The 14,052-nt window shown below is 38.5% G+C and overlaps 1 pseudogene; it reads right to left on the reverse strand.

Annotated features, from left to right (window-relative positions):
- Positions 1-1,211: 1,211 nt before the first annotated feature.
- LOC143643972 (UPF0561 protein C2orf68 homolog pseudogene) lies at positions 1,212-11,804 on the reverse strand (annotated as a pseudogene).
- Positions 11,805-14,052: the final 2,248 nt, after the last annotated feature.

Raw genomic sequence — 14,052 nt, forward strand, 5'->3', positions numbered from 1 at the left:
CAGACCTGGGTCTCACCCAGCATTAAGGAAAAATTGTTCATGAGGTGGAAGCAGTTATATTCCTATTTGTCTTTATTCCAGGGATCTCAGTTCATATACTCTTAGGAGGTAGGAAATGAAAAAATCCAGGGCAGGAGAGGGGGCAGATAGGAGTGGCTCATTTCATTTCCTTTAGGGCACTGATCAGGACTTTTAATTAATTAATTAATTTATTATTTGTAGTTAGAGCTGCAAATAATTAGGCAATTATTGCTAATGTTGAATTTCCCTTTGTATGTATGTTCAAGACTGCTAAGCCACATCTGGATAGTCAGTATCAAGCTTGTTTTGATAATTTCCCTTTACTCTTGAGCAGAAGATAGTTTGTTTCCAACTGAAGATGAAGTCATAAGTTAAACTTACACAGCCCTAACCAAGGCAGGTTTTCCCGCAAGAGATCCTTGCAGCTCAGTTCTGGCATCTTCTTCCTAGGTCTCCTATCTAGATAGTGCAAAGCCATGGAGCATGTGAGAAACTTTCAAAAGCCATAGAAGGGCAGGGAGACACCCTGCAGGTAGGCCTCGAACAAGAAGGGTCTCCCATATTACTGGCAGCAGTTATCTGGAGAGCTTGCAAAAATGGTAGATTCTCAGAATTCCCTACCTGCAAAGCCCTGGGCAGCTGGAGGTGCCACAGTGTTGATAATGTTCTTGTACGACTGGTATCCAGAGGGTGGTCACATGATGGTGGGCAGTCATATGAGGGGGGCAGGGCTGAAGGAGAACTGATGGATGCTATCTGAGGCAGAACAATGGGAGGAAGGAAAGACCAAAGAAATAGAGCTGAAAATAAAAAGGCTTGGTAAACTTGGCACTAGGTGGAAGTGAGCAGGAACCTGCACAAAAAAGGAACGATAAAATAACAAACTTGGCTCATGGGGCTGGGGAGAGAGGCAGTGGCCACCTGTCCTGTGGCATAAGGCCTCAATGAGAAAGCTTCATAAACCCCAGCTCTGCCTGGAGCCTCTGCTTCCAGAATACCAAGCTAGCTAAACCAGAGTTCTAGAAAAATTCCAGAATATCAGGCTGGTCACATAGGCTGACATGCAGGAAGAATGGCTGCAAGGAAGGTGGTTATGTGTAGTCCTGTAGCACCCTTCTTCTGTGGCTACAGCAGCTCTGGGGGTCGGGTGGGGTGATGGGTCTCAAGGATGAGGTTCTGGCATGTCTGAACTAGGGGTGAGCTCCCTGGGCAGAATTCTTTTGAGTGTTGCAGTAAATCCAGCTTGGAGAGAATGTGTTCAATGTGCTCAACTGGTCTGCAATCTCTTCCTGGATGTGCACTTCAAGGACTTCTCGCATGGGTGGATCCAGAGGGATGTGGGCTGACACCTCCTCACTCACCCTTTTGGATCATCATCCTGATATATAACTGACATGGCCTCTCCACTGTTGGCCTCATATTCTAAGCAGAAGAGCTCATGCCCAGAAAGCTCCAGACCAGAGCCACCACCACCTCGGTTTTCAGTGGACTCCTCCTAGTCTGGGTGGTTTGGGTGGGTAGAGTCATCTTGCCATCCAGTGGATGCACCTGTAGGTCAGGCTTGTCAGGCCACATTGGTACGGGCATGGGCTGCCTCTTCACCTGTTCCTTGGCCACCTGCTTCACCTTCTGGTCAGAGTCATCCTTATGGGAGCTGAGAGAGAATTAGGGACAGTCAAGGGAAGGTTGAGTGGGGCTGGGCGGTACTGGGTGAGCTGGTTCCATCAGATATGGTGCTCGAAGTCATGGCTCATGTCCAGCTGCCTGCCAGGCTTGCAGCAGAGCCCCAGCCCAGGTCCGGCACTGCATCCATCTGCAGCCCTGCGCAGCGATCTGCAGCCTACTCAAAGGCCCTAAGGGCTGCCCCCCTCATTGTGGTTTGATTTGTATTTACCTAACAGCTAATGATGTTGAGCATCTTTTCATGTGTTTACTGACCATTTGCATGGAGAAATGTCTGCAAACTCCTTTGCACATTTTTAGATTGGGTTGTTTGTTTTTCAATTGTTGAGTTGTAGTTCTCTATATATTCTGGATATCAATTTTTTATTAGATATATGGTTTGCAAATATTTTCTTCTGGATATCAACTTTTTATTAGATACATGGTCTGCAAATATTTTCTTCAATTATGTAGGTTTTATTTCACTTTCTTGATAATATCCTCTGATGCAAAAAAAATTTAATTTTAATGCAGTTTACTTTACCCATTTTTTTCTTTGGTTTCTCATGCTTTTGTTGTAAAGTCTAAGAATCCATTGCCTAGATACAAGGTCTTGAATGTGGTCCCCTATGTTTTCTTTTATAGAGGGAGTTCTTATGTTTAGGTCTTTAATCCATTTTGAGTCAATTTTTGTATATGGTGTGAAGTAGGGGTCCATTTTAATTTTTTTTACATGTAGACATCCAGTTTTCTCTGAACCATTAGTTGAAGAAATATTCTTTCCCAAATTGAGTGGATGTGATGCCCTTGTTAGAAATCAATTGACCATGGATGTTTGGGTTTATTTCCAAACTCTTATTTGATTCCACTAGTCTATATATCTGTCCTTATGCCAGTACTACACTGTGTTGATTACTTTAGCTTTGTAATATATTTTAAATTCAGGAATTGTGAGACCTCCAACTTTGTTCTTCTTTTTTGAGATTTTTTGGCTAATCAGGGCTCTTTAACTTCCATATGAATTTGATTATTGGCTTTTTCATTTCTGCAAAGAAGGTTATTAGGGTTTTATTGGGATTGAGTTGAATCTGCTTATTGCTTTGGGCAGAATTGACATCTGAACAGTATTTAGCCTTCCAATCCATGAACTAGGAATGTCCTTCCATTTATTTAGGTCTTTTTAAAAAATTTCTTTCAGCAATGTTTTATAATTTTCCATGTATGAGTCCTTTACAAGCTCTGTTAGTTTTATTTTTAAATAACTGATTCTTTTAGTTGCTATTAGAAAGGGAACTTTAAAATTGATCTCTTCTTCATATTTTCCAATACTACTGTATAGAAAACCACTGATTCTTTTCAGGTTGATCCCATACCCTGCCACTTCGCTGAATTCATTTATCAGCTCTAGTAGCCTTGTTGTGGGTTTTCAGGTATTTTCTTGATATAGGATTATATCACCTGCAGATAAGAAATGTTTTACCTCTTTTCTAATTTGAATGTCATTAATTTCTCTTTGTTGCCTTGTTGCTCTGATTAGAACGACCAGTATAACGTTGAATAGCAGTGTGGGAAATGGAAATCATTTTCTTGTTCTTAAATTTAAAAGGAAAGATTTCAGGCTTTCACCATTGAGCATGATGGCAATTGTAGGTTTTTCATAAATATTCTTTATCATTTTAAGAAGCTTCCTTTTTCCCCCTACTTTTCTGAGTGATTTTATCAAGAAATGGCACAGATTTATGGGATGCCATTTCTGCATCGAGTGTAAGTTCAAGTGTGTTTTTTCTTCTGCATTGTTAATATAGTGTATGAGATTAATTGATTTTCTTATGCTGAACCACCCTGGAATTCTTGGAATAAATCCCACTTGATCATGCTGTACAATTATTTTACATGCTGTTGGATTTGGTTTGTGAGTATTTTGCAGAGGATTTTTGTATCTATATTCAAAAGAAATATTGGTCTATGATTTTCTTTTCTGGGTGTGGTAGTCAGATTCAGTTGTCAACTTGGCCAGGTGAAGGCACCTAGCTCTGTTGCTGCAGACATAAGCCAATGGTACGTGAACCTCATCTGTTGCTGATTACATCTGCAGTCAGCTAGGAGGTGTGCCTGCTGCAATGAAAGACGTTTGACTTAATTGGCTGGTGCTTAAATGAGAGAGCGCAATGTTGCATAGCCCAAGCAGCTCAGCATACCTCATCTCAGCACTCGCAGCTCAGCCCAGGCCTTTGGAGATGCAGAAAGGAATCAGCCCAGGGAAAGCTGTTGGAACCCAGAGGCCTGGAGAGAAGGCCAACAGAGATTACCCTAAGCCTTCCCACATAAGAAAGAACCTCAGATGAAAGTTAGCTGCCTTTCCTCTGAAGAACTAACAAAATAAATCCCCTTTTATTAAAAGCCAATCCATCTTTGATGTGTTGCATTCTGGCAGCTACCAAACTAAAATAGATTTGGTACTGCAGAGTGGGGTGCTGCTGTGATTTGCAAATGCTGTGATTTGGAACAGTTTTTTGATGGCTAAGGGGAAGATTTTAGAGGAACTGTGAAGAGAATGATGGAGAAGTCCTGGAGTGCTTGAAGAGACTGTTGATGTAAATGGAACCACTGCCAATCTGGACAAAAGGGGGACACAAAGAGACAAATTGGAGTTTGTCGAGTGAGAACCATGGAAGCTCAGGTCTGAAGCCAAGAAACCTCGGCCAGGAGAGTGTACCCACCCACATACATGGAGAGGGTGAGTTTACCCTGAAGGGTGAGGATGAGTTTCCCACCTCATTGCAGTGGAAGAGTTGTGTAGCCTCAGGCCTTGGAGAAGGTACAGCATGCTACTTGGGGGACTGGGGAGAACCTGGGTGCCACCACATGGAGGGTTGAGTGTGTGCCCCGCAAACAGCAGAGAGCCCAGGGGTGGCCCTGGTGCCTGGAGAGAGTGAACTGAGAAAAAGGTGGTCTCCTCAATGTTCCCTGAGGTTGATTTGGGAAGAGGTGGGCCACTGCACAGGCCCTTGGAAAGGGTGGGACTGCCACTTTCTAAAGCTGAAGGATAAATGACTTTCAGACTTTGAAATCTGATGGTGTTTGCCCTGCAGGTTTTCTTTCCAATTTCTACCTATGGATCCTGTGACTGTCCCTCCATTGCATATTGGCACCAGACAATTTGTTTTGAGATTCACGGGTCCACAGGCAGAAGAGAATTTTCTTTTCACCTTAAGATTGTTTAAGGTGATGAATGTAGTTGCCAAGTTGACAAGGGGTGGTAGTTAGATTCAGTTGTCAACTTGGCCAGGTGAAGGCACCTAGCTCTGTTGCTACCAACATGAGCCAATGGTGCATGAACCTCATTTGTTGCTGATTACATCTGCAGTTGGCTAGGAGGCATGCCTGCTGCAGTGAAAGACATTTGACTTAATTGGCTGGTGCTTAAATGAGAGAGCGCAATGTTGCACAGCCCAAGCAGCTCAGCATACCTCATCTCAGCACTCGCAGCTCAGCCCAGGCCTTTGGAGATGCAGAAAGAAATTACCCCGGGGAAAGGTGTTGGAACCCGGAGGCATGGAGAGAAGGCCAACAGAGATCACTCTGTGCCTTCCCACGTAAGAAAGAACCTCAGTTGAAAGTTAGCTGCCTTTCCTCTGAAGAACTAACAAAATAAATCCCCTTTTATTAAAAGCCAATCTGTCTCTGGTGTGTTGCATTCTGGCAGCTGGCAAACTAGTACACTGGGGATACCTTGATCTGGCTTTGATATTAGAGTGATGCTGGCCTTGTAAAATGAGTTAAGAAGGATTCCCTGTTCTTGAAAATTTTGGAAGAATTTGAGCCAGATTGGTGTTAATTCTCCTTTGACTATTTGGTAAAATTCATCAGTGAAGCCATGTGTTCCTGTGCTCTTTTGTTGGGAGGTTTTGGATTATTCATTCATTCTCCTTATTTGTTATTCATCTGTTGAGATCTTCTACTTATTGACTCAGTTTAGGTAATATGTGTTTCTAGGAATTTGCCCATTTCATCTAGATTCTCTAAATTGTTGACATATAATTTTTTATAGTATTCTTTTATAAGCATTTTTTGTCTTAAGATCAATATAATGTCTCACCTTTCGTTTCTAGTTTTAGTTATTTGTGTCCTCTGCAATTTTTTTTTCAGCTTAGCTAAATGTTTAACCATTTACTTGGTTTCCTTAATTCTGTTGTTTTTACTTCTCTGTTTCATTGATCTGTGCTCTAATTATCTTATTTTCTTCCTTTTCTGCTCTCTTTGGGATTCATTTCCTCCTCTTTTTTTAGTTTTTCCAGGTGTGAGTTGAGGTCACTTATTTGAGCTGCTTTGTCTTTTTTAACATAAGAATTTATAGCTAAAAATTTCCCTCTCAAAATTGACTCTGCTATATCCCTAAGTTCTGGTAAGTTATACTTTTATTTTAATTTGCCTCAAGATGGCTTTATGGTCTATTCTACAGAATGATTCATGTGCATTCTAGAAGAATGCATATCCTGCTGCTATGTGATGAAGTGCCTGTTTGTTTGTTAGGTCCAATTTGTTTATAATATTTAAGTCTCCCATTTCCTTTTTGATCTTCTGTCTAGATGTTTTATGCATTTGGGAAAATATTGTATTTTAGTTTCCTAGAATTAATGTAGAACTGTCCACATCTTGCTTCACACAGGTCAATATTTGCTTCATATAGTTTGGGACTCTGCTAGTAGGTGCATCTGTATTTATCATTTATTCAACGATGTCTTCTTGTGGAATTGGCCCTTTTATCAGTACATGGTATCATTCTTTGCCTTTCTTAACAGTTTTGTACTTCAAATCTGTTTTATTGATATGAGTATAGGCATTTCAGCTCTCTTTCAGAACTATTTGAATGGAATTTTTTCCATCCTTTCACTTTCAAACTACTTGTGTTTTTAATTTAAGGTGAGTTTCTTGTAAACAGCATATAATTAGGTCAGGCTGTTTTATATGGAAAGCCCAAAGACTGAAATGACAGAAATTGATTCAAACTCAAAGCAGAGTATGACAATCTGCTAAGGAATAGAAAAGATGCTCATCTAAATCATAAGTTATATGAAGGCAAGAAGGCAAGTAGTGTTCAAGCTATCCTTTATATTTTGTTTTTTAACAAGAAATAAAATACTAATCCTCAATGTTTCTAATGTTCTAAATGACAGTATACTAAATAATTATTATTCTATTTTTTCATTTTATTCCTATGCATTTATAGCACTAAAATAGTTTTTAATATTTTGACAAAAATTTTTAAAAAGCACAGAACAATTATTCTTTTTCCCACAGATTTTTAAAATCACTTTGCATGGTTCACAACTTGCACAGTTATTTTTATTGTCCCATAATACCATGCAAAGTGAGGACAACCTGTAGACAGTTGTGCTTTTTAGAAAATAATGAGAAGGGAAAAATATAATATTTTATATTTATCTATTTATTCATCATTTTTGGTGTTCTTCATTCCTCCCTGTAGGTCTGAGTATTGATTTTGTTTCATTTTCCTTAGACCTGAAAAAGATTCTTCAAAACTCCTTGTATTATATGCCTACTTGTGGAAAAATTCCTTCAGCTTTGGTTTATCTAAATATGTCTGTATTTTAACTTCATTTTTCAAAGATAGAGAATTCTGGGGCGACAGCTGATTTTCTTTCAGCACTTTGAACATGTCTTTCCATTGTCTTCCAGCTTACATTGTTTCTGATAAGTTAGGAAGAAGTCTGATAATTGTTATTGCTGTTTTCCTGTGTGTAATTTGCTCCTACCTGACTCTGCCAGTTGCTTCAAGATTTTATCTTTATCTTTGATTTCTAGAAGTTTCCGATGATGAGTCTAGCTATAGTTTTCCTTGTATTTATCTTGTTTGGGTTTGATGAGCTTTTTGAATTTGTAAGTTGATATTTTTAGTCAAATTAAGCATATTTCAGCTATTATAATTTCTATTTTTTTTCTGCTCCATCTCTTCTCCCCTGGATATCTGTTATCTTTAGGCTAAACTACTGATCTTTAGGCTAAACTACTGATGTTGCCCCAAGACTCATATTTTTCTTTTCATTTTTCACTCTATTCCTAAGATTGGATTTTCACTGAGATATCCCCAAATTTGCTGCCACACCTGATCTGCTGTTACACACCCTATCCAATGAAGTTTTTACTTTTAGTTATTGAACTTTTACTTCTAAAGCGTACCTCTGATTCTTTATTTTTTATAATGTTCATTTCTCTGCTGAGATTAGCCATATGTTTTCTCATTAAGAAAATATTTTTCCTTGAATTTTTAAACATACTTTCCTTTAGTTTGAACCTATATATTATTGCTGCTTTAAATATTTTTGTTTGCCAAAGCCAACATCTGGACCATTTGAGGGTAGGTTTCCATTAGCTGTTTTTTTTGCCATATTTTCCAATTTCTTTGAATATCTAGAAATTTTTTATTGTGTCCTGGAAATTGTTCATGATAAATTGTAGAAACCGAATTCTATAATCTTTCCTGAAAAATGATCATTTTAATTATAGAACATAGTTCAATCATTGATTTACAGCTTTGAACTTCAACAGACTTGAATTTAGCCTTCCTTAGCGAGCATCTATGGAAATCTCAAGATGTTTCCCAGGACTCCAACTTGACAATAATCCATCTTCAAACTTCCTCTTCCCTGAGAAGTTTGTTAGTCTTTTCTTTTAGGCTTTTTTTTTTTTTCAGAGAGCCTAGGAGAGACTTAAATCTGGGGCTTAGTTCTTTCTCCTAAAGTATAATCTTTTTAGGTTCTTACTTGGATTCTTGGGTAGTTAACAAGTTATTAAAGATAACTCTCTGCTCAAGCTGAGCAAGACTTCCAATGCACCAAATAATACTTCATCTTGTATATCTCCCTTCTATTCCCAACCAGAAGCACTCACTCTTTGGTAAGATTTGTTTAGTCTCACCTTGGGTGTTCTAGTTTGCTAACTGCCTGAATGTGATATACCAAAAATGGAATGGCTTTTTAGAGGGGGAATTAATTAAATTGCACATTTACAATTCTACGGCCATGAAATTGTTCAAATTAAAGCAAGTCTATAGAAATGTCCAATCTAAGTGTCAGGGTCAGGTTCATGTGTCATTGGCCAAGTGGTGGTATCTGTTTATTGATTGGGTAAGTGCTGGCCTGTCTGTTGCTATGAGGACATTTCATAGAATTAAATCATGATCATGTCAGCTGCATCCACAGATGATTCCATTTGTAATCAGCCAAGGGGAGTGTCTTCTACAATGAATCATGCTCAATCTAATGACTAGGAAGCCTTTTAAGTAGGATTCAGAAGAGATAGGCTCTCTTCCTGCTTCAGCAACAAGCCTCTCTGTGGAGTTCGTCCAGACCCTCCATCGGAATCATCGGCTTCACAGCCTGCCCTGTGAATTTTGGACTCTGCATTCCCACGGTCATGTGAGACACATTTATAAATTTTATATTTAATGTTCCCTATTGATTCTGTTTCTCTAGAGAACCCTAGCTAATACACTAAGGCATCCAGGAAAAGATACCTTGGTTCAAGAAGGCTGATGACATTCAGGGTTTCTCTCTCAACTGAAAAGGCATAGATAGAGCAAACATAGTGACATCTGCTATCTTTCTCTCCAGGCTTCTTAGTTCATGAAGCTCCCCTGGGGCATTTTCCTTCTTCATTTCTGTATTAGTTAGTGTTCTCTAGAGAAACAGAAACAGAATCAACAGAAAATATTGGTAAAGATAAAATTTATAAAAGTGTCTCACGTAACTGTGGGAATGTAGAGTCCACAATCTGTTGGGCAGGCTGTGAAGCTGATAATTCCGATGGAGGGTCTGGGTGAACTTCACAGGAGAGGCTCGCTGGCTGAAGCAGAAAGAGGGCCTGTTTCTTTTGAATCCTCCTTAAAAGGCTTCCAGTGATTAGATTAAGCATCACTCATTGCAGAAGACAGTCCCCTTTGGCTGATTACAAATGGAATCAGCTGTGGATGCAGCCAACATGATCATGATTTAATTCTATGAAATGTCCTCATAGCAACAGACAGGCCAGCACTTGCCCAACCAGACAAACGGGTACCACCACCTGGTCAAGCTGACACATGAACCTGACCATGACAATCTCCAAAGGTCTCTGGCTGTGTGGGCTCTTGTGCTTCTCACGGATGTCTCCAAAGTGTTTCCTCTTTTAAGGGATTCCAGCAAACTAATCAAGACCCACTGGAATGGGTGGAGTCACATCTCCTTCTAATCAAAAAGTAAATACCCAGAGGGTGCAAGTGTAGTTCAGTAGTAGAATTCTCACTTGCCATGTGGAATACCAGGCCCAATTCCAGACCCAATTCCAGACCCAATTCCAGGCCCAATTCCAGGCCCGTGCACTTCCCCAAATAACAAAGAAACAAGCAAACAAACAAAAATTCAACAAATGATGCTGTGATATGGGTACAGTCACCTTGAAAAAGAATGAAATGTGATGCCTGCCATACAGCATACAAAAAAAAAGTTAATACTCAAAATTTGGTGTGTCACATCTCCACGGAGGTAATCTAATCAAATGATTCCAGCCTGCATTATTGAATAGGGATTAATGGAAAAGGTTGCTCCCACAAGATTGGATCAGGATTAAAACATGCCTTTTCTAGGATGCATAATATTTTCAAACCAGCACACTGGGCATATGAACCCAGCCTTCCACTAAGAGCTCTGGTAAACCCGTAGATAGGCTGTGCCCTTTCAACTGGGCAGCTTCCTCCACTCTGCTTCTTTACCCTGCAAAACACAACTATTTCAATTATTTTAAACTCTTTCTGTAACTTCAGCTCAGTGCAATTTCTGTGTTAGGCTTCAGCTCCAAGTTAATGTGCTAAGGTCAGGAAACTATCCACAGGCAGAGGTTCCCTTGTAAGTCTCCTATCCCCCAAGGGTTGGGGTCTGGTTCTGCCTATTTTCAGCCACCTGATAATAATTGCCTCATCTATTTAATTACATTTTATAAGGGTTATTTAGGGCTAGTCCGGTATCAATTAATATGTCTTATACAGAAGAGGCAGTCTCACATTTCTTTTTTAATTGATCAATACCTAAAGGTTGGTTTCTAACTGCTCAGAAAAGGAAAACTAATTAGATATAATCCTTGTTGCTGTAAACATCATCTACTTGAAAGCCATTGATATCTTGTCACCTTATCCTATTCAGCCCAAGTTTATCTCTATCCATATGGCTCTTTTTCTCTTTTCTATAATGGGCAAGGACCAGGAATTGAATCCAGGTCTCTAGCATCGCAGGAGAGAACCCTGCCACTGCGCCACCATTGCCCACTATCCAGATGACTTTAAAACTGAGAGCAACATATTATAATATTTATGAGTATATGTGAATGCCATCTTAGTGTTGAGTAAACCCAGGAATAAACCATGTTTTATATATGTTATGTGGCCTGTACTCAATTAGTTTCATAAACATATTAGCGTGAAGAAACAATCGAACAAAAACAAACAAGACAAAATCATCTTTTCCTGGTTCTAAGATAAACAGCCCCCCCTTCCATTTTGATGATTTGAAATGTAAATGGATCTTACAATGGAAGATTAAATTTAAATTTTCTTTAACCCATAGAAAGCTAATATAAAAGTAATCATTTGTTTTATTTATTTATTTTTGCATGAGTAGGCTCCAGGAATCGAACCTGAGTCTCCGGCATGGCAAGCAAGAATTCTGTGATAATTTGTTTTAAAAATTGATGAAATTTTTAATCAAGAAGTGATATGGGTAGACATCTAGCTATTTGCTGTCTACTCAGTTGTTATTTCCTTTGATCCAAATTTTCCGAACACTTTTCCAGATAGTATCAGTATAAATTGCCACTTTTCTACACAGAAGATAAAACAATAAGAAATTGATTTTTCTTGGAGGCAGTGGACTTAAGAAAGACATCAGGAGACATATCCTGATTTCAAAATGCCTCTGATATTGAAATGCATCTGTAGATAAAAACTGAAATAATTTTTCTTTTATATCACTAAATTTAGGACACAACTTGATGATAAAGATGATGCTGGTGATGATGGTAAGCCAAGAGGGTCCTTACCTGAGGATAGCACAAACGACTTGAAGATTCATGGTGGGTATGCTGGTTTGAAAGGATTATGCATCCTTCTCTAGGGTTTTGATCTTGATTCAATCTTGTGGCAGCAACTTTCTTTTAATCCCTATTCAATAACATAGGTTGGAATCTTTTGATTAGATTATTTCCATGGAGATGTGACTCCACCAATTCCAGGTGGGTCTTGATTACTTTACTGGAATCCTTTAATAGAAGAACCATTTTGGAAAATGCGAGATAGAATGATGAGAAAGCCATGAAAAGCAGAGAGCCCATGTAGCTAGAGATCTTTGGAGATGACGAAGGAATATACTCCCAGGGGAGCTTCATGAAAAAAGAAGCCTGGAGAAATCTAGCAGATGTTACCATGTTCGCCATGTGCCTCTCCAGTTGAGAGAGAAACCCTGAACTTCATAAGCCTTTCTTGAATGAAGGTAACCTCTTGCTGGTGCCTTAATTTGGACATTTCTATAGACTTGCTTTAATTTGGACATTTTCAGTCTTAGAACTATAAACTAGCAACTAATAAATTCCCCCTTTTAAGAGCCATTCTGTTTCTGGTATACCGCATTACAACAGCTTGCAAACTAGAACAGGGGGGTTATTTTAAACTCTAGAATTCCATTCACAAATTCATGATTTCATTTTCCCATTACTAGATATCTCCTGACCATTATAGATTAACTCAAATTATAAGACAGTTTACTCTTGAAGGTTGACTACAGGCACATTGTTCACCCACAATGGAACAATATTTCCTATCACATCATAATTTTGTGTTCTTTTTTCTAATTGTCAATAAACATTTCATGAATTATTGCAACTAGTAATAATAACAATTTTAGAACTTCCAGTTACTGATTTTTTTCATTTTAAGAAATGACATTTTGCTAATAGATTTATTATGGAATTTTCAACTTCGATACTGGAAGCATGGAGCTATAAAATTTTGAGATAAAATTTTATCCAACTGACAATTGTATACCAAGTCATATCATCAATCAAACATCAAGATAGAATAAAGTTATTTTTAGAGAATACTCAAAATGTTTGCATCCCCTGTATTCTCTCTTTGGAAACCACTCAAAGACATGATTTAACAAAATGAAGAAATTAAACCAAACAAAAAAACAGTAAATCAATGGGACTTAAAAAACAGAACCAACCCAAAGACAAGTAAGGAAAATTAAGGATGACAGATGTAGCAGTCTTAGATAGTCTATAATCTAGAGGAGGATAGAGGGTTTCCAGAGAGAGAAAATTGAACATATAACTTGCACTTGAGGATAAACAGGTACACATAAATATAAGCAAAAAAAAAAAAAAAATGAGGCTATTTCCTTGTTTAAGTAAAGAAATGTTTCTCTAATCTTGACGTGTTTATCATTGCACACCTGAGCTAATTATCTCTATGGGCTCACTTTAGAACTTTACCTTGATAGATTATCATCATATCCTCTGGAAATGATGCATGCATGCATATATAGCTGTGTGCCAGAAGGAAAACAGTTTTTGAAGTCTTCATCTGTGTAGTTTACTGGTCATTGGATATTGTATTCAAAGACCTCTTGCACATGACATAACATGTGCAATGTGTTAAGGTGATATATAATATGTAGCACGTGCATGCGTTGAATTTTCTAATTTATGTAGCTTTTGATTGTTGATGATCTCATCAACTTGATTTCTTAACTGAGATTTAAGATGTTCTATTTCTCATCTGTTTATCTCTAATTTTTCTCTGTGTCAAGTTCAAAATTTAATAACTCTTCTCTCCTTCTGTCTGTGTCTTCTAATCTAACCCCTTAAGGCATCTTAGCAGCTAAGAGGAGAGACAAACAGCATTCTTTCTGTAATTGGCAAAGTTAGGGTACTCCATTTTCATTACAGCTTTAAATCTGCCAAAACTACCCTGCTGGCACAGAAACTCAGGACACAGACATCGTCAGGGAGGATTTCATCTATACTACCAGCATTGTCACTCATCTCTTTCAGGCAGGACCTAGATAAGTCACTCAGAGCTGGAGCTACCAAATGGCACATGAAGAGGTTGAAAATAGCATTCAACCTCCTACAAATGCTCCATGGCCCAGAGGTCCCCAGGAGCATCATCTTTTCTCCTGCCTTCAAGAATTATACCCGTAGCTTGGCCCAGTAACTATATTAATAATTGATGATATTTCCAGGCTGGCAAGAGTCTAGGCTGAGTGAATTGGAGACTGTCTACATGGCAAATGGCTGCTTTGAACATTTCTAAACTGCATT

The sequence above is a fragment of the Tamandua tetradactyla genome, chromosome 8 (assembly GCF_023851605.1).
Source record: "Tamandua tetradactyla isolate mTamTet1 chromosome 8, mTamTet1.pri, whole genome shotgun sequence".
Classification (NCBI taxonomy): Eukaryota; Metazoa; Chordata; class Mammalia; order Pilosa; family Myrmecophagidae; genus Tamandua; species Tamandua tetradactyla.